This window comes from Artemia sp. Qi Xiang Cuo, chromosome 16, assembly GCF_049724085.1.
Source record: "Artemia sp. Qi Xiang Cuo chromosome 16, ASM4972408v1, whole genome shotgun sequence".
NCBI lineage: Eukaryota > Metazoa > Arthropoda > Branchiopoda > Anostraca > Artemiidae > Artemia > Artemia sp. Qi Xiang Cuo.
The window spans coordinates 46753319-46780647 of record NC_142809.1 but is presented as its reverse complement, the minus strand read 5'-3'; the positions used below and the strand labels follow the sequence as shown (position 1 = coordinate 46780647).

At 34.3% G+C, this 27329-nt stretch overlaps 1 long non-coding RNA gene and 1 pseudogene across 2 annotated transcripts in view; both read right to left on the bottom strand.

The window, feature by feature from the left end:
• Window positions 1-6087: 6087 nt before the first annotated feature.
• The window catches only part of LOC148942968 (uncharacterized), a 31070-nt gene continuing 9828 nt past the window's right edge, over window positions 6088-27329 (bottom strand). Inside the window, exons 3-4 of one of the 2 annotated variants that reach the window (XR_016143076.1) lie at window positions 25074-25162; window positions 6088-6228 (exon numbers count right to left, since the gene is read on the bottom strand). This is a non-coding gene — a long non-coding RNA (uncharacterized LOC148942968). Of the gene's footprint in view, window positions 6229-20509; window positions 20841-25073; window positions 25163-27329 lie in introns of those variants that run through there. The other variant, XR_016143075.1, reaches the window with a different exon arrangement.
• LOC148942969 (tetratricopeptide repeat protein 37-like) lies at window positions 10123-13153 on the bottom strand (annotated as a pseudogene).

The window sequence follows — 27329 nt, the reverse complement described above, 5'->3', positions numbered from 1 at the left end:
GTTGTTTTACATTAGATTCTTAGCTTAGAGTTTTAGCTAGAGTTCTATTTTAGTTTAGTTTTAGTTAAGAGTTTAGAATTTTAGCTTAGACTCTTAGCTTAGAGTTTTTGTTAAAGCTTTATTTTATTTAAGTTCTAGTTAATAACTAAGAATTTTTAGCTTAGAGTCTTAGCTTAGTTTTTTTGATTAGGTTTTAGTTTAGCTCAGGTTTATTTACTAGTTTAAAGTTTTAGCTTATAGTCTTAGCTAATAGTTTTTGTTAGACTTCTAGTTTAGTTTAATTTTAGTTAAGAGTTTGATTTTTCACCTTTGAGTTTCAGTTAGAGTTTTAGTTTAGTTTAGCTTTAGTTAAGAGTTTGGTGTTTTACCTTATAGTCTTAGCTTAGAGTTTTAGTTAGAGTTCTAGTTTAGTTTAGTTTTAGTTAAGAGTTTAGAATTTTAGCTTAGAGTCTTAGCTTAGAGTTTTTGTTAGAGCTCTAGTTTATTTTAGTTTTAGTTAAGAGTTTAGATTTTTTAGATTAGAGTCTTAGCTTAGAGTTTCTGTTGAAGTTCTAGTTTAGTTTAGTTTTAGTAAATAGTTTAGAGTTTTAGCATAGATTCTTAGCATAAAGTTTTTGTTAGAGTTGAAGTTTAGTTTAGTAATAGTTTAGAGTTTAGAGTTTTAGCTTAGAGTTTTTGTTAGAGTTCTAGTTTAGTTTAGATATAGTTAAGAGTTTGGAGTTTTACCTTAGAGACTTAGCTTAGAGTTTTAGTTTAGTTTAGCTTTAGTTAAGAGTTCTGAGTTTTACCTTAGAGTCTTAGCTTAGAGTTTTTGGTAGAGTTCTATTTTAGTTTTGTTTTAGTTAAGAGTTTAGAATTTTAGCGTAGAGTCTTATCTTAGAGTTTTTGTTAGAGTTCTAGTTTAGTTTAGTTTTAGTTAAGATTTTAGAGTTTTCAGCTTAGAGTTTTAGCTTAGAGTTTTTGTTGAAGTTCTAGTTTAGTTTAGTTTTAGTTAATAGTTTAGAATTTTAGCTTGTAGTCTTAGCTTAGAGTTTTTGTTAGAGTTGAAGTTTAGTTTAGTAATAGTTTAGAGTTTTGTGTTTTATCTTATAGTTTTTCTTAGAGTTCTACTTTAGTTTAGACATAGTTAAGAGTTTGGATTTTTACATTATAGACTTGTCTTAGAATTTTTAGTTTCGTTTAGATTTAGTTAATAGTTTAGAGTTTTTTAGCTTAGAGTCCTAGCTTATAGTTTTTTTAGAGTTCTATTTTGGTTTTGTGTTATTTAATATTATGTTGTTTTAACTTATAGTCATATCTTATATTTTTATTTAGATTTCTAGTTTAGTTTAGTTTTAGTTAAGAGTTTAGAGTTTTATCTTAGAGTCTCAGCTTAGAGTTTTTGTTAGAGTTCTAGTTTAGTTTAGATAAAGTTAAGAGTTCGGAGTTTTATCTTAGAGACTTAGCTTATATGGTAATGCCCGATTTTAACAAAATTTGTTTGGATTGATTGTTTTAAGTTTCAACTTTGCTCTTTGCTTCCACCAGGAAGTCTTCATTTTGTATTAAATCAAGAGGGCTCTTTCGTGGGGATTAAAATTTTAGTACCCTATTTAAGTTACAAAAGAATTCTCACCACTGAGAAGTGCGATTTGGCCATGCTGTCCCGCAACTAAACAATTTGATCCGAAAGTTACAGACCCGAAATTATAAGATAGCCATTGAAATACTATTAAGAACTATTGAAATACTATTTTAATAGTTTCTAAGTTTCTGGAGTTGTTCTAGTAAATTCAACTGTAAGCGATTTTCCGACTATAGAAAATGAATTGCTACTACAAACCGTTTATAGTAATTGACTGTGCTCCAAAATTTTTTGTGTTAGGGGAATATGACATCGTCTATGATTGTAATCTACCTTATATGGTGTCATTTAAAAAGTTTACTTGACAATGTTTCAGAAAATCAGGTAACAGAATCAGATAAAAACTCTACTGTATGGAGTTTTCGACAATGGTGATTCTAATGGTGCAGTACTTTTTTCGATCTGATACCTCTTTTGAGGCTTTTCTGGCTAACTTTTAAAATTTGCACAAGTTTGTTTTCGCCATAAATCATTTAAATTAAGAATAATCGAAATAATAGATTCATTCCTGAATCAGCTTCGTGTGGCAATGACAATTTTTGTTAACTTGATAGTTTTTTTTGTCAAAAAGTGTCTTTAAATCTTTGGTTATTGTGTGCCGTGGTTTGTCCTTTGCTAGGTTGCAGTTGTATCTGCTACCATTATCCAATATATAGGTAGATTATTACTGATCAACCAATTGCTTCAGCAAGGATTTGGAAAATTGGATCTAAAGGAACGTGGTATGTTGGCAGAGCTTGGTATCTTCATCAGTTGTAAAAACTAGGAAAATTTGTATTCAAAATAGTGATTTCTTCCTGTACCACTCATTATTTCCACACTTAGAGTTTGTTGACACTATATTTTGTTGGCTGGATTCATCTACTGACTGTTGCATTTTTCAGTTTCCAGATTGAATGTCCTATCTCTCCAATCAGTTTGAGATTTCTTTTCTTGCAGAATTAAGAGAAGGATGTACAGGAGTGTCGTATCTAGGGAGAGCCTTGCAACTTCACGCGTAAAAACCAAGGAAAATTCGGGGCTCAAATTAATTATAGTAAGTAAGTAAGTATGACGGCACTAGATCCTTAAGATCCAAACCGGCGGTGCTGATCTCTGTTTCGTGGCCATTCAGCCAGGAAGTGCAATGGGAGGCTGGGGGCCAGCCATCCTGTGCTTTCGCGCACCCTTCCTGATTACCTTCCCCAGATTTCTCCAGGTACCCATTTAGAGCTGGGTTGACTCTGGCTAAGCTTACAGGGTCACACTACTGACCCGCGTCCCAAACCAAGAAACTGACTGAAAACATCTGCGGGCTGGTGTGTCTTTCAGTTGCCAGAATGAGTTCTCTGATAACTTAAACCGGGTTGAGAGTTTGGTTCTTTCAGAATTCAGAGAGTTGGATCTACAAGAACATCGTATGTAGGGAAAGTTTCTTATCTTGAGTTGTAAAAAGCAACGGAACATCTTTCTGCGTACCATAACTTAGTCAATTCCGGCACTTGAGCCTGCTGGAACATTGTATGTAGGGAGAATATACTGGGTATCCTCATCGAGGATGATAAACAACAAAGCACAATAAGCTATTAAAATTAGCCCCCGTGTGATTACTTTAACCCATTGAACTGCAAATGCCATTAGAAGAGGAGATATAATTAAGGTGCATAATATGAAGAGATTTCCTATCAATCGTGATGAACTTAGACATAAAAGCTTTATGCGCTCTAATTACGATGTGTTACATTGCCGATAAAAGTAGCTACTTGTCCTATCAATTGCCACATTTCTTTCCAAAGGATCTTGGCAGCTAAGGCCATTAGTGCACACCGTGGGAAGGATGTGAAGACTAGTTGATGCTCCAATACAAATTATTATGAAGAGTCTTTATGACCAACGGGAATATGTAAAGCTAATAATGGGTTTTATGAGTATGTGGGTGCAGACGCCTTCCTCCAGAGAAGTCTCCTTATTTTCGTTAAGGATATTCTTTCAGGCTGTTATGCACTTCTAAGGATAAGGATAAAGAATGCTTGTGACTTAGGGCTCAGCTAAAAAATATTCAACTAATCAATGGATTTAACGACGCGTTTTAACTACAAGTGTACAAGTGCCGGCACTTTGGGAGCTGGGATGGGACCCAGGGCCTCGTGCCAAGATGAGATCAATCCACTGCGCCACCACATATTTCAGACATATGGTATATTTCCATTCTAAATAAATATACTATCACTGTTATTTGAACTTAGCAATCTCCAGCATACTTTCCTGGTTTCATGGTTGCAGCAGTAGCTGCAACGTAGTAAAGGGCGAACCACAGCCCATAGTAATCAAAAGTAAAAAAATGCGTTGAGAAAAAAGCTATCTAGTGAAAAAAATCGTGTTGCATAGCATAACATAATCAAATCAAATTAACATAGTTTTTTTATCAGCGTTTTAAAGTATTGGGTTCAAAATCATCTATAGGGCGGAAGGAGAGGTAACTGGGTTTAGCCCACCCCCAAAAACAAATCTTAGAAAAAAGGCCCTGAAACTTTCGGTTTCCAGTTGACTGAGCCCCCACACTTTTAATGAAAATTAGGTCAGTAGACAAGGTAAGTCAATCACTATGCAGAGAATTCGTGACTAATCTAATTGCTTAATAGTCTTTCGTTTTTTCTGGCTTGGTTTTTTGGTTTGTTTTATTCATTGTTTCTTCTGCTATGTTAGAGCTAATCAGACAGGTTAGTTTTCTTTCCCTTTTTTTGAGGACTTTGGCTGCACGGAAATCCCTGACAAATGTTTCCCTCTATAATTTTTGCTTCTTTTTTGTCCGCTGGCTAACATTACCTTCATTTTTCTAGGATATTTGACTCTATTTTTTTTCTAGGTTGTCATATGTCAATCCTACTTGTTACCCTTCCTGTCTTCAACAGTTCACAGAACTAATGTAATTTTATTTCAGCTAATATTTCACCACTTCAAAATAATAATTACATGTACTATAATACATTTTATCGCTCTGATAACAAGAGACTTAAGTCAAACAGACTGCCTTCTAAACTGGGAATTACAGCTATACACAAAACAAAATCATGTTCAATTCTTTTTTTCTGCCAGCCCCTTAGTACTTTTGCAAAGCCGTGCCTAGGATTTTTTTTCGGTGGGCGTTTTACTAAAGAAAATTCGTGTGAGGGGGGAGGGATTTCACACAAAACACTCAAAAAGCGCATACAAAATTTGTTTATATCCATTTTGGATATTTTTTTACGAGTCAGACAAACATTTCAGGGGGGGGGGGGGCTCAAAAACCCCTAACCCTTCCTCGGGGTATGGCCGTGTGCTTTTTTGATCGGGAACTTTCAGGGCGTCGTAAAATATGCAAGATACCGGTAAAATACGTAGAATAGCGGTAAAATAGGTAAAATACGTAAATTAAGTAAAATAGGTAAAATACCAATTTTACGTGGTCCGTAAAATTACGGTAACATATCCAATTTTACCGTGACCAATTTTACCAGTTACAACACTACCACATGTGCTGTGCATATCTCCCCTATTGTTGAGAGTGACGTATAAACAGAAAGTAAAAAAACCAACAAAGAGAAAAATCTCAGTGAAAAAAAAAAACGAGACTGCGGCCAGTGACGAGAAAAGAAATGAGACTGGCTGCAGTCTCGTTTTTTTTTTTAATTTAATTTAATTTAATTAATTGGAAAATTTTGGAAGAAAAACTAATGTAAATGATTAATTTTTTTAATTTTTTAATTGCAATGGCTTTATGCATACCTATTTAAAAAGTAGAAACGCTGTCATATTGAATTTGTAATAAAATTATTAAATATGCGTTTCTATATTCTAAAGTATTTCTAATAAATTCTTAGGTTATCAGAGACAAAATATGGCAACATTATACTCAAGATGATGAATCGAGTGATCAACAAAGGGTCAGTACTTCAAATTATGGTAACACTGAACAGAGGGTGATGGCCAGGGTGATCGGCAATGGATAATGGGCTTCAGGCTGGTATATCAAATCAGAGTTTGAGGTATGAAAAATGTCTTGTCTGCGTCTTTTGCAAGCCACAACTCTTTTGACAGTCTCCAGAATTGACTCCAACAGTCAAATTCCGCCAGATTTTTTTTATTATAAAAATCTATCCGTAGAATAATTCCACAATTAAATTATTGGAGACAATCAGATAATATTTCAATGCTACTTTGGATTAATTAATAGACTTTATTGTGAAACTAATTGGCTATGCAACACATAAATTATTTCATAATTTGGTTACATAACTAAAAAATAAAAAGTACTTAAATAAAAACAAAAACAAAACTGGACTGTCTATTGTTTTCTTACCCGAGTAGCCTATATAGAGAACGTATTTAAGTGCATGTTAGAGTTTTTGTGCAGAAAATATGCTTTAGGATTGTTTTTATCATTTTACTAATTTCAATGAATTTTTTTACAAAAGAGCTTTATAAGTTCAGAATTAGTACCTGTTGGCGACGTTGGCGTTGTATTGCGCTCAACATGGCAGAAGCTGACTCGGGTTGCTCATTGTCATGTTAATGCGAGTCAGTATGTCTTGAAGTACTGCACATGATTGTTTAGACTTCTGAAGATTACTTTCGAGTTTCGATACCTAAAGAAAATATACAGAATTAATTCAAGGCCCTGTAAGAAAGGGAACGGGCCCAAAAATAATATGTATGAACACGACAAGCTCGAGTCTATATTACCTATAAGAAGAAAAGAAAATATTGCAGGCATTTTGTTTTACGTTTGAAATTATCAATCATAAATTTATTAAACAAACTTTTTATTGACTCGAACCAGAAGCCAGAACGGTCGAAGTTAGTATAGTAACATTTTTCCTATTCGTATCTTTGAGAGATTAAATAAACAAAAAACAAGTTTTTTTAACTGAAAGTAAGGAACGACGTTAAAACTTAAAACGAACAGTAATTATTCCGTATATAAAAGGGGCTGTCCCCTCCTTAATGCCTTACTCTTTACGCTAAAGTTTTTCATTGCTTAAAAAAAATAGAGTTGTGAGAAAGTCAAACTTTAGCGTAAAGACAGTGCAGAATCTGACGACTAAAAGCCGTGGTTTTGATGCGCTACTATATTTCGTTTTCAGATGTCGTGGTTATACTTACAAGCAGTTACTCAACATTTACGAAGGTCATCCTCCTCTGAACGACTTTATGGTTGAAAATACACTCTCAGACCTGTATGGCATTGATTTTAGTGCTCTACTAATAAAATAGATAAAAAATAAAACTACTAAAAAATAGAGTTGTGAGAAAGTCGAACTTTAGCATAAGGAGCGAGGCGTTGAGGAGGGGACAGCCCCTTTCATATACGGAATAATTTCTGTTCGTTTTAAGTTTTAACGTAGTTCCTTACTTTCAGTTAAAAAAAACTTGTTTTTTGTTTATTTAATTTTTGAACGTTTTTGAATTAATGCAGGTTTTGATTTTGGCTAACCATATATGAATAATTAAAAAAATAATTTAATATTAATTTTACTTTTATTTGGTTAAATGGCTTTCTCGAAACCCGTTTGATTTTATTTACGAACATTTTTATTAGTAATAAATATATGTAACTTACGAATTAACTTACGTAACGAACCTCTATACTCTAATATTTTTAATTTGTATATTAGACGGTTCGCCCCCTAGTCAATACCTCGCTCTTTAAGCTAAAGTTCGAATTTTGTTCCAATTCTTTAAAAGTGACCCCTTAATCACAAATACCGTTAATTAGAAAAAATAGCTCTTATGAAAGTACTAAATAATCTTTGGCTTAAAGAGCGAGGTATTGACTAGGGGATGAACCCAATCATATACTTAATGTTTTCTGTCGTTTTAAGTCTTGATGTTGCTCCTTACTTTCAGCTAAAAAACTTGTTTTTTTATATATAATTTCTGATCTTTATTTAAATAATGCTGGGAAATCCGCCCCCCCTCCATAGCAATGTCCCATCTCCCATGAAAACTTCCTTCATGGTAAGATCCTCCCACATAACCCCCGACCCACTCCCCCCCCACTACCAGAAAAAATCCCCTTGAAAACGTCTGTATACTTACCAATAACCAAGACTATATGTTAACATTGGGTAAAGTTCATAACTTTTAGCCAGGGACTTTGGGGGTTAAGTCATCCTAAAAGACATAGTTATCATATTGATCACTTAAAGAGGGCACTAGAACGTTTAGTTTCCGTTTGAATCAGCCCTCCCATGATATTCTAGGATCACTGGGTCGATACGATCACCCCTGGGAAAAAAACAACAAAAAACAAACAAATAAACACGCATCCGTGACCTTTCTTCTGGCAAAAAATACAAAATTCCAAATTTTTGTAGATAGGAGCTTGGAGCCTCCGCATTACGGTTCTCTGATACGCTGAATATGATGGTGTGGTTTTCTTTAAGGTTCTACAGCTTTTAGGGGGTCTTTCCCCCTTTTTTCGAAAATCAGCCAAATTTTCTCTGGTAACTTTTGATAAGTAGGACTAAACTTGATGAAACTTATATATTTGAAATCAGCATTAAAATCTGATTCTTTTGATGTATCTATTGGTATCAAAATTCCGTTTTCTACAGTATCGGTTACCATTGAGCCGGGTCGCTCCTTACTTACAGTTCGTTACCACAAACAGTTTTAAATATAAATAATAATAAATATTTAACCAATATTTAGAATACCTATTTTGAAATATTTATGTGGAGCTCACCCCCCCCCCCAAAAAAAAAGTTTTGACTGTTTTATTACAAAAGATGGGCATATTTACATCTTTATAACATTGTGAAGGGTTGGGGAGGTTGGACTAAGATCTTAGCCTATGCAAAGTTAATATATACTAACCATGAACCAGCTCAGTTTTCTAGACATTCTTGCAAATCCATACGACTCCAACAAAATGTATATCTATGCCTGTTCTGTGTTAAAAATGTAGAATTAACACAAAAATTTAGCCTAATAGAAATAAAAATTAAGTAAAAAATAGACAAATTAGAAAAATAGAAAATAAATATGTTAATATTAAATAAATCAAAAGAAACATAAAAATTACTACTACTACCAACAAGTCACTGCAGCACCAAGCCACCTGAGGCCTAAAGAGCTACACATCCTCCTCTTCTGTTCTAATCTATTCAAAGCCTTCCTATTTACGCCCTCCAGGGAAGTTCCCATTTCCCTTAAATTTTTCTTTACGACTTATTTCCACCCCAACCTTGGACGACCTTCATTCCCTTTAGCCCAAGACGGCTGGCCAAATAGGACAATTTTCGGCAATCTGTCATCTTTTATCCACAAAAGGTACCCTAGCCATCTCAACCTTTCTCTTAGTATAGTCCTAGAAAGCAGCATTAAACCATACTTTTTGTACAGATTACCGTTTGAATACTGTACAAAAAAGTAATGCATATTATGTTCTGGCCTTGGGCAGGCATAGGGGTTTTGACCCCTGCTCATGTTAACATATGCTTGTTTTGAGTTTGACTCGGTCATTTATTTTAACTTTTGTTCGTTTCGGGTTTCGTTTGTTTATCGATACTGATTTGTGATTGTTTTACGCTTGGAAGACAATTTGATTATATTTTTTTCATTTTTGGTTTTATGGAGTTCTTTACTTTTCTTTGTAAAACTTATTTTGTAGATAAAGTTTCTTAAATTGATTTTTTTCGTTCTTTCTTTTTCAGGGAGAAATATTATAATAGTTGAGATATTTTCGGTTCTGCTTTAAGAATTTGTAGTTTGGCCAGCTATTTGTATGAAGGAGAAATTTTTATAATAATTTATAACAACAAACAACCTTTTAAAAGTCTCTACAGAAATAATAGTGTTCAATATATTTTTTACCTTTTCTAAATAGGAGTGCTAAAGAGGAGGGCTGATTGCCCACCAATCACTTTTGATTCTTATAAAGAGTACTAGAGCTAGGAATTTTTGATCAACTTAGCTCCTATAAAATATCAATGATATTACTAGCTATGACAGAGCAGCGCTGCCTATTTTGCTTATATGCCCTTTTAATACTTGCGTGCGTATAGTTTTTTTGTTTAATTGAAACTCCCTCAAAGCGTTTTAACTTAATGCCCTTATTGTCATTAGTTACAGTAACCATAGAAAGTGTTAAAAGAATACAGATAGTGTCTTCTGGCTAGTTCAAAATTCATCACATCTTACCCTGAAAGGTCTAACTTAATGACGTAAGCCGTTATTGTGATGTTTCTTTTTCACCCTTTTGACAATCTACATGATCAGAGTTCGTTTTGGTTTAGTTCAACATCGTAAAGTATTTGAAGACAGAGACAGAAGCTAATGGCAAAGAAATTCTGTGATATACTTTTTAATGTCTTCAAAATTGGTTGATTAAAAATTATTTGAAAACTTTGCTGACAAATTAAGAACGAGCCTATCTAATAGTCATTGCATAAATAAAATTGAAATTGTAATTTCAATTTGGGAAGATGTAAGATGTCAAGCAAAAAATATTAAAATGTCGTTTGTGCATTATACCATTATTCAAGGTGAAGATACTTGAATAATTTTACAATGCGCAGAGCATTTTCATATTCCTTGCTTAACAGCCCATATCTTGCCAAATTACAGAATATTGAATGTTTTGCTTCTCTAGAAGTGTGTTCACTTACACTTGCAGATATTTCTTCAAAAAGTCTTTTCGCCTTTCTGGGAAATCCAGTTTGTCTAATAGCAGAGCATAGACATTTTTTTACCATAAATTCATTCTTCCAATAGCTTCCAATTGTCCTAGGTATTCTAGTGCCGTTTGTTCTGCATTCATATAATTGAGTGTATTGCAGGTGGGAAGATATAGTGGGTCATTCATTCAGGGCATTCAGTGTCTGCATATCCTTTAACTGCACCTTGATATCCTTGTTGTGATATATTGACGACATAAATCCATTTCCTCGTCAGGTCTGACTGTCTCACCAATTAAGGCTTGGCCTGTCCTTGCTGGTACATAGGTGAACATGTATTTTGACTGGGCCTCAGAAAACATTTTCTTAGCCAATTCTAAATTTCCAGATTTCAGGTAAAGAGAGCCAAGACCAACCCAAGCCTCAACACATCGATCTTCAATCATCATTGCTTTAATATATGAATGTTGTGATAACGCAAGTTCTCCTTTCCAATAGGAAGCCAGTCCAAGACAAAGCCAGTTTTCAGGGACACCAGATTGAGCGTCAACTGCTTTTACAGCAGTCAAAACAGACAGCTCAAAAACCTCTGACCCTTCATTACCTCCAGAGCAAAAAATGGCCTTACTTAAATAAGTTAAAGCTAGGTTGCGCAATGATACGGAGCAGGTAGGGTCAAGCTCAAGTGATTTCTTCCAGCATCCAATCGAAACATCAAATGCTGCTTGCTGGCCTTCGTGTTTAAGAACGTCTTCAAGAAGTTTCGAAGGTTCAAGTTCAGCGATATATTTAGAGACTCTAGCAATTCCACTCCAGCCAAGTAAATCTTCAGGACTCTATTGGGTCAATATTTCATAATTATTGAACGATAAAAGGAAGTGTTCCATAGATTTTCCAAAACTGGATGTTTTCATTGCTTCTTCAGCGATTAAGGATTGTGCTTCAGCAAGCCCCTCAAGGAATAGAATTCGATCATGGTTTTCCATACCTTTCTTAAACATCTCCATCCCTTCTTTGATTACTTTGGCGGCTTTTTCGGGCTCATTAAGAGCCAAATGTGCTCTTCCAAGTAAATAAGCTGCCTCAGGTGTGGCCTCAATTTCAATAGATCGCTGTAAAGCTTTCACTGCAGATTCAAAAGAGCCACGAAGCGTGTATGCATCCCCCACTAGCATCCATACTGAAGTATCTCTTATTTTGAAACGCAGAGCACTCTGTAAGGAATGTATGGCACCGTTTTTGTCTTCAGTTTCCAGTTTTCTGATCCCTAGGCGAAGAAGAGCAGTGAAATCGTGTGACTTTGCACAATAAATTTCCAGTGAATCTATTTCAGTCTGTACGTCATTCACCCTGGAGCAAATTTTCATTACTTTCTCAAAAATGTTTCTTCCAATAGGCCTCAGAAGTAGTGCTTCATGGAAGAGTTTCAAACTACTTTGATAGTTCCCAGCTTCCAATAAAATTTCTGCCTTTAACATTTTTGCTTCCCAACTTTCAGGATTCAACTTCATAACATTATCCAGTGCTGTAGTTGCTTCACTATCTCTATTTTGCAGGAGTAGCTTTCCCTTGAAGAGAAAGACTCTCCAGTCGCAAAAATTTTCAAGAATTTTCTCACAAAGAGATAGGGCTTTTTCAAATTGGTCTTTCGCTATCCATAGTTTTAGATATGCAAGTGCTTGCTTGAGGTCAGCTTCCGGAAGAGGGTTTAGTTTTAAAATCTGAAGTGCTTTGCCAGGGTTCCCCAGTAATATTTGGACTGCTGTCTCAACAGACGAGCTATTCTTGTGAGGAACTTGTTCACACAGAATCAGCACCGAGCTCAATAGTTTTTCATTTCTATTCAGACCAAGAGCTTGGTTCTCTTCTGCACTACATGTAATGCCATGTGCAAGCCGCACTTTCCATTTCTCTGGTTCACCCTGATTAATCATTAGCCGGCTGAATGCTATAATCTTTGTCCAATCACCAAGAGCTACCAAAGTTTCATAATAAAGCTCTTTGGCTGATGATAGGTCTTCTATTGCAATTCCATTCTCAAATTTATCTCTTGCATCAACATAGGTTTTCTCTTTGTAAAGTAGCGTTGCCTCAGCCAGAATCCTATAACCTGTTACATCACATGTTTCTATAGCTTCCTTAATAGCCTTTTCATCTAATTGCAAACTAAGATTCCAAGCAGCGTCTTCGAGAAACAATCGACAAATATACATGCTCATCCATGAAAAGTCTTCTGCGTCAATCAACGATAATTCGTGGAGTTCAGACCACATATGATTCTTCTCAAGGATTTTACAATAAGATGAACGAATTAAAGGGTCGACGATGCACTCACCAGCCATGAAACTCTTGTGTATTAGTTCTTTTTCTTTTCGTGAGTCTTCTTCTTCAAGCAACGATTTACAGAGTAATCTAAAAGTTTCTTTTAAGCTATCGTGATTCTCCTTCTCTCCCAGCAATTTTATTCTCTTCAACGCAGTTGGTATTGAATCTGTAAATTTCTCTAGTTGAATTTGAACCTTCAATAGTCTTCCAAGAAAATCTGTGGCCTTCGACTCGTCCTCCTTAAGGTTTTTAGTAGATTCATGTAAACGTTTTCGAGTTTTTCTAAATTTTTGCGCTCTTCCTTACCCTGCAGAAGTGAAGCCAGGCCGTCCCAAGCAGTTTGATTTTCTGGCTGTAATTTAACTGCATGTTCCAGCTGAATAACAGCTTCTTCGGGTTTCTCAAGTTTCTTCAGGGCCCTTGCACATAGGATAAGTCCAGGAACATTGTCGGGATTGATTTCTAAAATAGCCTTAGATTCAGCAAGGGCTTTTTCAAACTTATTGTTCTCCAAAGCTTCCTTGGCCAGTTTTACTTTTTTCTTTTCCTGAGTACTCGAGCTCATTTTGGAAGGCACTTCTCTTAAAAATGACATAACTTCTTAGATATTTTTCTTCAATTAAATAATATTGCATTGGAATCGCAAGCTATATGTTGAAAATAACGTCATAATTGTTGGCAAGCAATGACGTTTTTGTTTAAGCATCGATATTACTGCTTTTTAATTTAAATGACGTCACGGTGGAGATTGCTTGTGAGCCTTACTTTTTCAGTTGCTTAGGGACTTACGCAGAGATGTGGACCATCGGGACACATCTCCCCAGATCCTAAGTTGTCGCTTTAGGATCTCCCCCTCCCCTAAATTGGAGCTCTTCATTTTTCTTTAAAAAAGTTGTTTTGTGGAAAAAGTCTTTTAAATTAATACAATTAATTAGTAATATAAAATTTTATTGAGCTTGTGAATCTGTCTTTCACTCCTTCAGGAAAAACTATAACTCTGCAGCCTTTTTTCACTTCCTTTGTACTTCTTTCGCATGATAAAGCAAGTATTGAAAGGGCGTTGTGAGATTTGGCTGTAGTTTGCTCCCCAGATGACATAGACTGTAAAAGGTTGACCCAGTTTTGTTCTAGAAATATATTGCCCGTGTAAAAGCGCCTACTGGACCTAAAATTTCAAGAACGCGTAGAAGATAGTGAAATTTTTCTTCTCTTTGCTATTTTCAAACGTCGTAATAGTCTCTTAAAAACAATTTAGACTGACAAGCGCAATCGGCTATCCAGTGTCACCTTTTGCACTACCCTTCAGACGAAGTACAGGCTAAAACGAAAGGCGACCACTGCTACCTGGTCGTCGACGATTCGCTAAAAAGTGTTTGAAGTCGGTGAAATCAAACACAACAGCTTAAGAATTCTAAAACAGATGACTATATTCCCTTTAGATTTGAAATAAGAAGCAGTGTTTGTAAGAAAATTCCGCCTTTACAGACAGAAGTATTTGAAATATTTTTGGTCCGGCTGCATTTGGCTCAAGAAGCCAGTATTTTATGTGATGTTAACCCTTTCAGTTTTTGAGCCGGTTTTACAATTAAAGTCATTTGTCTGAGAAAAGCCTTATGTGGGTCTCAGAAAGTCTAATTTCTTATCCAAGTTCTTCAAACAATTTATTCATAAACCACTTATATTCTACTTATATTTGATACCGTTTCTACTTCCAATCTACTTATTTCTGGGTTCGTTACATCATCATTTAAAAGATCTTTACATGTAATTTAAAAGATCTAAATTATCTTCTCAGTAAATTGCAAACTATGCTTTGGCCTTGAGAAGACATAGGGGTCGTGAGCCATAATCATGTTAATTTCTGCTCTTTGGGTTTCATTTACGTATTGATACTGACTTAACTTATAATTTCTTAATTCTCCTACAGAAGTGTTTTCATCTGCCTTTCTTCCTTTTTGGATGCACAGTATTACGCATGGAGAGAACATTACGGTGGAATTGTCACGTAGATAATTTGAATAAGTAAGTATAACAATAAGTAATCCTTCTTTTAATATACAACTTTGAGTGGTTCTAGAACCACATACATGTATCGACATTACACTTCTCCAGCCACTAAGTGGTAAGGGGCTAGGGTCAGGGACGTAATTTCCTATGGGGCAGAGGGAGCAACTGCCTCTCTCACACCCAAGTCTCCCCCTAGCTGAAATTCAGCTTCTGCAAAATGTGGTCAAAACTAAGATAAGCCTGCATAATTCAAGCATCCACTGAAACAGGTCAGTTTTCTTCAGTACATCTTTACCTTTAATATCGCTGTATGTTTTTTTTAAGTTTTCTCTGTGATTTTCACATGATTTGGGTAAATTGACATCAAATTTGAACCCCCCTCCCCTCCCTAGGATTTTGACAGAATTACACCATTCTCTGGGGTATGGATTCAGTGATATACTAAGAAGGTCGTTGCAAACTATGAACTGGAAGACCTCTACTCCCTTTTGAATCAAAATGCTTGACAAAATACCTTCCAAGGACATGTTTTAAAAATGGGTTCATCAGATTTACAAAAACAGTGAAATTATCTGAAAATGATCATTTAGAAGGGGAAAAACCGTGATTGAAAAAAACAACTCAAACAATCAGACTTCGAGCACATTCGCACATTCGAGCACTATTTGAAGTCCAAGGTTGTACTACCAGAACCCCACCTTTAATAATCTAATCAGATATATTGGTGTGTGTACCTTAATTGGGTAGTCAATAAGGGGGCTTGGAGGAGGAACATACGGGAGGTGTTCTTCAAAACCTCCAGTTAAGGAATTTGGACAATAACTATTACAATGATGATATCGTTTTGTACTTCCAAGCTTTTCTACTTCAGAAGTGAAACCAAAAGCAGGGGCGTCTTTTGATAAGGGCAAGGGGGGAGTGGGCAGTTACCCCCCCCCCTCAATAATTTTTTGAAAATTGTGTTATATAGCCCATGGTCCAAGACTATCGGGATATGAACCCTTTTTTGTCCCCCCCCCCAATAAAAAGGCTGAGAATTCTCCCCTGACCAAAAGTGTTCTTTCTAGTCAGGGGCGTAATTTGCTATGGGGTAGGGGGAGGGACTGTCTTTCAAGACCCCAGTTTGCTCCTACTACCCATGCCCCCGGTTTCCTTCCCCCCCCCCCGCCGGAAATTTAATTTTGTTCAAAAATCTTTTCAAAACGTCAAAAACGTGTTAAAAGTCATTCTATCTAGTACTGGCAGCCCACTAGCCCCAGCTTTTCCACTTGAGACCTGGCACCAAAAGTTATATCTCCTCTATATCCAAAATTATATCTCCTCTTCTAATGGTATTTGCAGTTCAATGGGTTAAAGTAATCACACGGGGGCTAATTTTAATAGCTTATTGCGCTTTGTTGTTTATCATCCTCGACGAGGATACCCAGTATATTCCCCCTACATACAATGTTCCAGCAGGCTCAAGTGCCGGAATTGACTAAGTTATGGTACGCAGAAAGATGTTCCGTTGCTTTTTACAACTCAAGATAAGAAACTTTCCCTACATACGATGTTCTTGTAGATCCAACTCTCTGAATTCTGAAAGAACCAAACTCTCAACCCGGTTTAAGTTATCAGAGAACTCATTCTGGCAACTGAAAGACACACAGCCCGCAGATGTTTTCAGCCAAGAAAACATAGGGTAAAATAATTCCCAGCATTGACGAAATTAGTAGTACAGCTGTCTATAATTAATTTGAGCCCCGAATTTTCCTTGGTTTTTACGCGTGAAGTTGCAAGGCTCTCCCTAGATACGACACTCTTGTACGTCCTTCTCTTAATTCTTCAAGAAAAGAAATCTCAAACTGATTGGAGAGATAGGACATTCAATCTGGAAGCTGAAAAATGCAACAGTCAGTAGATGAATCCAGCCAACAAAATATAGTGTCAACAAACTCCAAGTATGGAAATAATGAGTGGTACAGGAAGAAATCACTATTTTGAATACAAATTTCCCTAGTTTTTACAACTGATGAAGATACCAAGTTCTGCCAACATACCACGTTCCTTTAGATCCAATTTTCCAAATCCTTGCTGAAGCAATTGGTTGATCAGTAATAATCTACCTATATATTGGATAATGGTAGCAGATACAACTGCAACCTAGCAAAGGACAAACCACGGCACACAATAACCAAGGATTTAAAGACACTTTTTGACAAAAAAAACTATCAAGTTAACAAAAAATTGTCATTGCCACACGAAGCTGATTCAGGAATGAATTTATTATTTCGATTATTCTTAATTTAAATGATTTATGGCAAAAACAAACTTGTGCAAATTTTAAAAGTTAGCCAGAAAAGTCTCAAAAGAGGTATCAGATCGAAACAAGTACTGCACCATTAGAATCACCATTGTCGAAAACTCCATACAGTAGAGTTTTTATCTGATTCTGTTACCTGATTTTCTGAAACATTGTCAAGTAAACTTTTTAAATGACACCATATAAGGTAGATTACAATCATAGACGATGTCATATTCCCCTAACACAAAAAATTTTGGAGCACAGTCAATTACTATAAACGGTTTGTAGTAGCAATTCATTTTCTATAGTCGGAAAATCGCTTACAGTTGAATTTACTAGAACAACTCCAGAAACTTAGAAACTATTTAAATAGTATTTCAATAGTTCTTAATAGTATTTCAATGGCTATCTTATAATTTCGGGTCGGTAACTTTCGGATCAAATTGTTTAGTTGCGGGACAGCATGGCCAAATCGCACTTCTCAGTGGTGAGAGTTCTTTTGTAACTTAAATAGGGTACTAAAATTTTAATCCCCACGAAAGAGCCCTCTTGATTTAATATAAAATGAAGACTTCCTGTGGGAAGCAAAGAGCAAAGTTGAAACTTAAGACAATCAATCCAAACAAATTTCGTTAAAATCGGGCATTACCATACTAGTTTTTACTTCCTATCTCTCTTAAACTTCCCCGTGAATTGTATCCGCCACAAAAACCAAATAAAACAAAAGCGAACTGCCACAAAAGCCACACTGCCCACACTAACAGATTAGAAAGAATGCAATCTATGATCGAGGGCTTGTTCGGTTACGGCTTTTTTTAGATTCAAAGTATGTTCGAGGACTTGCTTTATCTGACTGTGCAAATTTAACTATGTCATTTTGTGGTTAACCCGAGTTCAAGTTATTTTATTCTTAGCTTTATCTTAGTTTGTTTATTCAATTTCTTTTTATCTGATCTTTAATTTCAGGATCCCTTTTCTGGCGGATCCCTTTTCCAAATAGTTACACATACATAGAGGAACATAATTTTCATTCCTTTATGTTTACAGAAAAGTAGGAACAATAATACCGTTTCTCAGTCTTTATTTTGACACACATAAAAAAAAAAAATCAGTAGTCACTTTAGGCCCTGAAGCAACGAATACTGATTAATTGAGAAAAATGCGCATCATAGTCAGTGTTGACGTAATAAAAAGTGAAGTATCTTCCCTGGATTTCCCACTAGTAGTATTATAAGAAATCGATGGTAGTATAAATTCATGATTGTAGCTGCTACCTAGTAAAAGGGCAAACCACGGCCCGTACTAATCAAATCTTAAAAATGTGTTTTGGAAAAAGACTCAAGCGAGAAAGAATCTCCATTTGAAGCAGACGCGGGAATGGTATTCATTAGTTTGCCTTGTCATAACTGTAAAATTAAACAGTTTATGGTAACGAACTGCAAGCATTAAGTGACCTGGCCTAATAGTAACCACAACCGCCAAAAAAAGGATTTTAACAGCAATTGATAAAATTTAAAGATGCTTTTTTTGGCTAATAATAAGCTTATAAAATTAAGTTTTAAGGTACCCATCCGAAGCAATGAGTCTGAAAATCTGCCTTACTTTCAAAAAAGGGAGGAAATATTACCAAAAAGGGGAGTAATCTTGGTGAAAATCAAACAATCAAATTTAACGGCGTGTTTTTTTTTAATTTTTGTACTTTTTGTACTTAAGCGCCAGCGTACCAGGTTATCAAAAGGCAATACATCCGCCCTCAAGAGCCGGTATGCTGACTAGGTTATCAAGACTCTGATAGACGAGAGCGGGATAGACAAGAATTTTTTCAGGAGTGGCAAGTAGTGTCAATTCACAAAATGGTGGGTCATTTTAAAATCTAAAAGGGGGCAAATTTGTCATTTTTTCAATTGTTTCCGTGAAAACATCCCTTAAAAAGGTATTGTTGAAAATCTGGGGAGTAAGGGTAAAATATGTCTAGAAACGGGGGGGGGGAGGAATTCCGTCACCGCCAATGAAAGCGACAAAAAAAAAAGATCGGGTATATTCTGGACAGGTAAATTTGTCAAAAAAAATGTCAAAGACACATCAGATGAGAAGGATAGAAAACATATTGATAGCATCACCAGATATACTTTATATAGCCTATATTATATATATATATATATATATATATATATATATATATATATATATATATATATATATATATATATATATATATATATATATATATATATATATATATATATATATATATATATATATATATATATATATATATATATATATATGTATATATATATATATATACATAGTTTTTATATATTTTAAATACATTGTAATTAAAGATAAATATTACAAAATAATAAATTATAAACCAAATTCAATGTTAAGAGCGTGGACTTCGGATGTGACTACCGAAATAATTCTATATAAAAATATAAATAGTTAATTGGATTGAATCATAATCGTATATATTGATTCTTCTACATTCATTAAATAAAAATACAAGCTTGACAACGCCAATTTATATGTTCTTCGGTATTATGCAGCGGATAAGTAAAAACAAAATGTAGTATAAGATAAATTTTAATACAAGATAAGCAAGATAAGCATGTGCAAAACTATGCAATATAAGAAAGTACCATAAGAATGTGAGACTCGGAAGACCAAGCTTTGCTCGGTCTCTGGCTTTTGGCATGCGGCAGGTTTGTATAGGGGTAATTCTCGAACTATGCATAAGCATAATTATCGTTTTATTCTTTAGTTTTAAGTCTTGAGGTGGCAAATCAGCCATCTTGAATTCATCAAAAAATTCTGGCGTGAATTCAATACCCCATTCCTGTTTATCCTTCGCATGAACATAATTTAAATTGACGCCGTAATTCCTTAATCAAGGATCACAACGAATCGCAAACAAAAATGATGCACAGCATAATCTGTGGTTAGAAGACCTACTATAACGAGTATGATCAATCCAATAAGAAGCATTCACAAAGTAATCAACATTACAATGGAAAGAAGGGAAGCTTTATTTTAGCACCGCTCAAAAAGAAGTAGGGAAAACTAACGCTGAGATTACCGATCGTCATCAATGAGGATATAAATCCTTTAAAAGTTATGTGAAGGATAGACAGGAAGGAGGAATTGAATTCAGGCTGGAAATTTTGATTAAATTAAAATTACTTATTTGCGACTCCAGAACTTAAAATAAGAGAATAACACACGAATTAAGCAAATACGTAATTCAAGAACGAGCATCACAAAACAAATCACAAACGAAAATAATGCAAAAAGTTAATCTCCTTATGAGAATACAAATTCTATAAGTTACGATTCTTTGAAGGATAAACAGGAAGGAGGAATTTAATTCACGCCAGAATTTCTTAATTCAATTGAAATTGCTGATTTGCGACCCCAGAACTTAGAACTAAGGAATAATACGATGATTATCTATCAAGTAATTAAAAAAATTCGCATATATAAACCTGTCATTATATAAATAAATAAATATAATATTTATCTTTATATATGTATTTTTATTAATGTATATATATTGGTTACAAAACCATTTTGAGAAAAAGAAAAAAAGACAAAAAATTAAAAACATCAAATTTAGTTACAGCATTCACTCACCAAATGACAAAAAGCACATATCACATAACTATACTTCAAATAATTTGTTTCAATTACTACATTCAACTGTTCACTGAAAAAGATGGCGTCGTATTTCACAGGTAAATGACAGTCTACTTCACACTGTTGACAACGTTGGCATATTGACACCTTCCTGTCTTGTTGTCAACACTGCGAGCGATGCTATATTTACACTAGCCACTAAGAGCAAAGTCACAAGACATTTATTGCCAGGTCTGCCATTTGGTAGTTGAAGATATTGTTAACAAACCAAAAAATGAGCCGCAACAAACATTTACTGATGTTCCTTAGAGATAACGGCGGACACCTAAAAGTAAGTGTCAATGAAAATCTTCTGAGAGTGTTTGTTGATGAGAGAGAGAAAGAAAGAGAGAGAGAGAGAGAGAGAGAGAGAGAGAGAGAATGAGAGAGAAATAATATGTGAAAAAATTTATTTTTAGAATAACATATATTACATCTATCTTACATTTTTATTTACTTTTCCCATGCTTTTGATAATTACTAATATGGTACCAACTATAAACCCACAAACATCTTAAGACCAGAAACAGTGAGTGTTTTATTGTCAAAATTGCGTTCTCGAATTTCCCTCATTTCTTCTAAAACTCAAATAGATCTTTTAAAATATTTAACATTTAGAGATGAAATCTTATAGGTGTTAAAACTTATCTAAAATTCATAAGTTAAATTTAAAGGTTTAGGAGTCTTTTCAAAATGAAGTGTGACACACTCTGGACAAAAAAATCATTCAGTATAAGTTATGCTTAGGATTTCGTTATTTTTGCCAATTAATTAAAAAACTTTTTCCAAAAAATAAGTTTTTCAAAGAAAAGTTAAGAACTCCATTAAACAAAAAATGAGCAAAAATAAAATCGAATAACTCAAGTGAAACTAACACAAATCAGCATCGATAAAAAAATGAAACCCAAAACGAACAGAAATTACAATAAATAACCGAGTCAAATTCAAAACGAGCAGAAATTTAGCATAAGTTACATAAGCTGGCTAAATGGTTCAAAGAAAAGTTAAGAACTACATTAAACAAAAAATGAGCAAAAAAAAAAACGAATAATCTACCAAGCGTGAAACTAACACAAATCAGCATCGATAAAAAATGAAACCCAACACGAACAGAAATTACAATAAAGAACCGAGTCAAATTCAAAACGAGCAGAAATTAGCATAAGTTGGGCATAAGCTGGCTAAATGGTTATTTACCATTTAGAGATGAAAATCTTATAGGTGGTAAAACTGATCGAACATTCATAAGTTAAATTTAAAGGTTTAGGAGCCTTTTCAAAACGAAGTGTGACAGACTCGGGAAAAAAAAATCATTTAGTATAAGGTATGATTAGGATTTCGTTATTTTTGAAAATTAATTAAAAAACTTTTTCCAAAAAATAATTTTTTCAAAGCAAAGTAAAGAACTCCATTAAACAAAAAATTAGCAAAAAAAAAAACAAATAATATACCAAGCGCGAAACTAACACAAATCAGCATCGATAAAAAATGAAACCCAAAACGAACAGAAATTACAATAAATAACCGAGTCAAATTCAAAACGAGCAGAAATTAGCATAAGTTGGGCATAAGCTGGCTAAATGGTTATTTACCATTTAGAGATGAAAATCTTATAGGTGGTAAAACTGATCGAACATTCATAATTTAAATTTAAAGGTTTAGGAGCCTTTTCAAAACGAAGTGTGACAGACTCGGTAAAAAAAAATCATTCAGTATAAGTTATGATTAGGATTTCGTTATTTTTGACAATTAATTAAAAAACTTTTTCAAAAAAATAATTTTTTCAAAGAAAAGTAAAGAACTCCATTAAACAAAAAATGAGCAAAAATAAAATCAAATAATCTACCAAGCGCGAAACTAGCACAAATCAGCATCGATAAAAAAATGAAACCCAAAACGAAAAGAAATTACAATAAATAACAGAGTCAAATTCAAAAAGAGCAGAAATTAACATAACTTGGGCTCAAAACTCCTATACCTTCCCAAGGCCGGAACATAATTTGCGCTTTACCGAAAAAAAATACAAAAATATAACTTTAATAAGTCATTTTAATATACATATACTGATATTTAGTAATCAAAATGTTAATATTATTTGATTTATTAAAGTTATAAAACTAAAAATATTTATATTTTTTTCAGTCAAGTATTTACAACCGGAAATTCTTACACAATGCAGTCATATATTAAAAAAAATTAGTTCAGTTATATTAAGGGTAATCAGCCTAATGTGTGCTGTAGATTTTTAGACAGTAGATGTATGTCTAGTTATTGTAAATATCTACACATTTGGAAGTTTCATGTCTTTAGCTGTTGCATAAATAATCTGTGTAAATAACCCCGTGTTGATATCTGCAAACAATTTTGTGGAAGATGATTTGACTGTGCAAAACCTCGTATCAAATTGCCCATTAAGAGTCGTAGTAGGTTCCACAAAACTGGGCTACCCAGAGGCCGCCTGTCTTAAAATAACTTTTAAAACTTTAACCAAATGTATTTTTTTTATAAATGTTCTATCCTTCTATTAAAAGTATAAATATTTTTAGTGTGTAATAATCTGTTAATGATTAAAAATTCTAGATTAAGTTTGAAAGGGATGACGCAACAAATTGCCGGCAAGAAACATAATGTTTCTATTTAAGCGGCATATTATGTTTAAAATAAAAAGAGAGAAAAGTAATTAACTTGTCGCTTCAAAAAAAGAGAGACCTCCTACGAATTCTTGAACAAAATACCAGTCAAGATCATATTCATCATTACAATATCTAAGCACCTTCAGTATATCCCAGTAAACACTTTCGATTTGGAACTCTGTCAGTTAACACTAATTACAGTTAATTACAGATGCACTTAGATGCACCAATGGATACCAGAAAATTTTAAAGTGGGTATAAAATTTACGCTTGCTCCATACAATTTCATTGTACAAAAGGAGCATTCTGCCAATACTGATATAACTCTTCCTCGCCTCGGCAATACTTCATGTACTAAAGCAGAAGGGTTATGAGGTCTGTTGCTTTGGCAGTGGAGAGACTGAGAGATAGTGGAAATAATTTTAAACTAACTGTTCCTCATACAAACACCAATCAATGTCATATTGTCATGGGCTCACGCACCTACACAAACTCATCATTTATCAATGGTGAAATACCTTCAAAATTAGCATTGGAATTTGTAAAAAGTGCTAGTTTCCATAGGATCATGGACGAGTTGTCCCCATAATTTTGAGATATTTGGACTTTTATCTATGGTGTGTCAAGTAAATTGAATCCCACTCTACAATCTATCTTTTGATAAATCCTTGACGTAACTGTATGAGTTGACAATTGAAACTCTGGATCGAGATTCACAACTATTGGAAAATAGTATAACCGAAGAAATTTTTGCTGAAACGCATCGTATTATAGTACGGGACTTGTCTGGTACTCAAGATGTGAGCATACTACTAACGGGGAGCGCGCGTTTAGAGTGTACATTTTCCAAGCCATTAGCTGAGAGTATAGCACTAATATCGTTAAATCAATTTGCAACCTATTGGGAAATCACTCCCGAAGGCAAACAATCAGCGTATTTAATATGGATCCATACATGTCCAAATATAAATACTATTGCATACCATCGGACTTCCTTGGGAAAATTGAAAGTGCATACAATACTATTATCATTGTTGATAGCAGTCCATCAAGTATAAAGACAGGTAATTGGCTGTACATCTTTCAAACATCGAAGAATATTGAATTTTTTATCCTCTTGGCCTATCATATACATTCTACACTTCGTATATCAACAACTATATTGAAAGCAGTGGGAAAACTATTATTCAAAACCAGAAGAAAGTGCAGGATCTAACGACTAAAAGCTGTGGTTTTAATACGCTACTATATTTCGAGAGAGAGAGAGAGAGAGAGAGAGAGAGAGAGAGAGAGAGAGAGAGAGAGAGAGAGAGAGAGACAGAGAGAGAATATTCACTAACCTTTATGAATATTCGCTGCTGCTACCAGCTCCACTATCAACTTCGAATAGTGTGAACATACCACTCATTATTGCAAATATATATATTGACAAAATAAAAACGAGCATAAACAAACTGTTCTATCTCTGAATTCTATTCTCTTACTAATATGTACCATGCTGAAAATCCTTCCTTATATTAGTTGTGGTTGCTATGAGCGGTTGTTAGGACCTCGGGGTTATTTTTAGGCAACCTTATTTGCAGTTCCCGTTACCGTCATAGTCTATTTTTAGGGTCTAGGTTCGGATTATAGATGGTGTGGTTCTGGCTCAAGTCCAGTTGTCTTCCATATTTGGATGTACCAATAAAATAAATTGATATTTAATAAAAATTAAAATCATTATCTATCGGATGGTGACCCTTTAAGTTTCTACGGTGTGGGAGCAATACTATTGCATAAAAAAAACTCCATCTTTAGCAGTATTAAAAAAACAAATCAACATATATTTTATTAAATAAAGTGACCTGCCTACATTGTAAGCATACGAGAAGTTAAAAAACGCTTACCTTCCTGCCATATTCTGAATAAAAAACTGTTCCATGCAGGAACATTCCCCACAAATTTTACAAGGCGTTTCACAATCTTCGTCTTTTTCCTGTAAGATGAATCAAATTAACATAGTTTTTTTTATCAGCGTTTTAAAGTATTGGGTTCAAGATCATCTATAGGGCGGAAGGAGAGGTAACTGGGTTTAGCCCACCCCCAAAAACAAATCTTAGAAAAAAGGCCCTGAAACTTTCGGTTTCCAGTTGACTGAGCCCCCACACTTTTAATGAAAATTAGGTCATTAGACAAGCTAAGTCAATCACTATGCAGAGAATTCTTGACTAATCTAATTGCTTAATAGTCTTTCGTTTTTTCTGGCTTGTTTTTTTGGTTTGTTTTATTCATTGTTTCTTCTGCTATGTTAGAGCTAATCCGAAAGGTTAGTTTTCCTTCCCTTTTTTTGAGGACTTTGGCTGCACGGAAATCCCTGACAAATGTTTCCCTCTATAATTTTCGCTTCTTTTTTGTCCGCTGGCTAACATTACCTTCATTTTTCTAGGATATTTGACTCTATTTTTTTTCTAGGTTGTCATATGCCAATCCTACTTGTTACCCTTTCTGTCTTCAACAGTTCACAGAACTAATGTAATTTTATTTCAGCTAATATTTCACCACTTCAAAATAATAATTACATGTACTATAATACATTTTATCGCTCTGATAACAAGTCAAACAGACTGCCTTTTAAACTGGGAATTACAGCTATACACAAAACAAAATCATTTTCAATTCTTTTTTTCTGCCAGCCCCTTAGTACTTTTGCAAAGCCGTGCCTAGGATTTTTTTTTCGGTGGGCGTTTTACTAAAGAAAATTCGTGTGAGGGGGGAGGGATTTCACACAAAACACTCAAAAAGCGCATACAAAATTTGTTTATATCCATTTTGGATATGTTTTTACGAGTCAGACAAACATTTCAGGGGGGGGGGGCTCAAACTCCCCTAACCCTTCCTCTGGGTATGGCCTTGTGCTTTTGTGCTCTGAAAATTGCAAGGCGTCGTAAAATATGTAAGATACCGGTAAAATACGTAAAATATACGTAAAATACGTAAATTAAGTAAAATAGGTAAAATACTAATTTTACAGGGGTCCGTAAAATTACGGTAACATACCAAATTTTACCATGACCAATTTTACCAGTTACAACACTACCACATGTGCTCTGCATATCTCCCCTATTGTTGAGAGTGACGGATAAACAGAAAGTTAAAAAACCAACAAAGAGAAAAATCTCAGTGAAAAAAAAAAAACGAGACTGCGGCCAGTGACGAGAAAAGAAATGAGACTGGCTGCAGTCTCGTTTTTTTTTTAATTTAATTTAATTTAATTAATTGGAAAATTTTGGAAGAAAAACTAATGGAAATGAGTCATTTTTTTAATTTTGTAATTGCAATGGCTGTCTGCGTACCTATTTAAAAAGTAGAAACGCTGTCATATTGAATTTGTAATAAAATTATTAAATATGCGTTTCTATATTCTAAAGTATTTCTAATAAATTCTTAGGTTATCAGAGACAAAATATGGCAACATTATACTCAAGATGATGAATCGAGTGATCAACAAAGGGTCAGTACTTCAAATTATGGTAACACTGAACAGAGGGTGATGGCCAGGGTGATCGGCAATGGATAATGGGCTTCAGGCTGGTATATCAAATCAGAGTTTGAGGTATGAAAAATGTCTTGTCTGCGTCTTTTGCATGCCACAACTCTTTTGACAGTCTCCAGAATTGACTCCAACAGTCAAATTCCGCCAGATTTTTTTATTATAAAAATCTATCCGTAGAATAATTCCACAATTAAATTATTGGAGACAATCAGATAATATTTCAATGCTACTTTGGATTAATTAATAGACTTTATTGTGAAACTAATTGGCTATGCAACACATAAATTATTTCATAATTTGGTTACATAACTAAAAAATAAAAAGTACTTAAATAAAAACAAAAACAAAACTGGACTGTCTATTGTTTTCTTACCCGAGTAGCCTATATAGAGAACGTATTTAAGTGCATGTTAGAGTTTTTGTGCAGAAAATATGCTTTAGGATTGTTTTTATCATTTTACTAATTTCAATGAATTTTTTTACAAAAGAGCTTTATAAGTTCAGAATTAGTACCTGTTGGCGACGTTGGCGTTGTATTGCGCTCAACATGGCAGAAGCTGACTCGGGTTGCTCATTGTCATGTTAATGCGAGTCAGTATGTCTTGAAGTA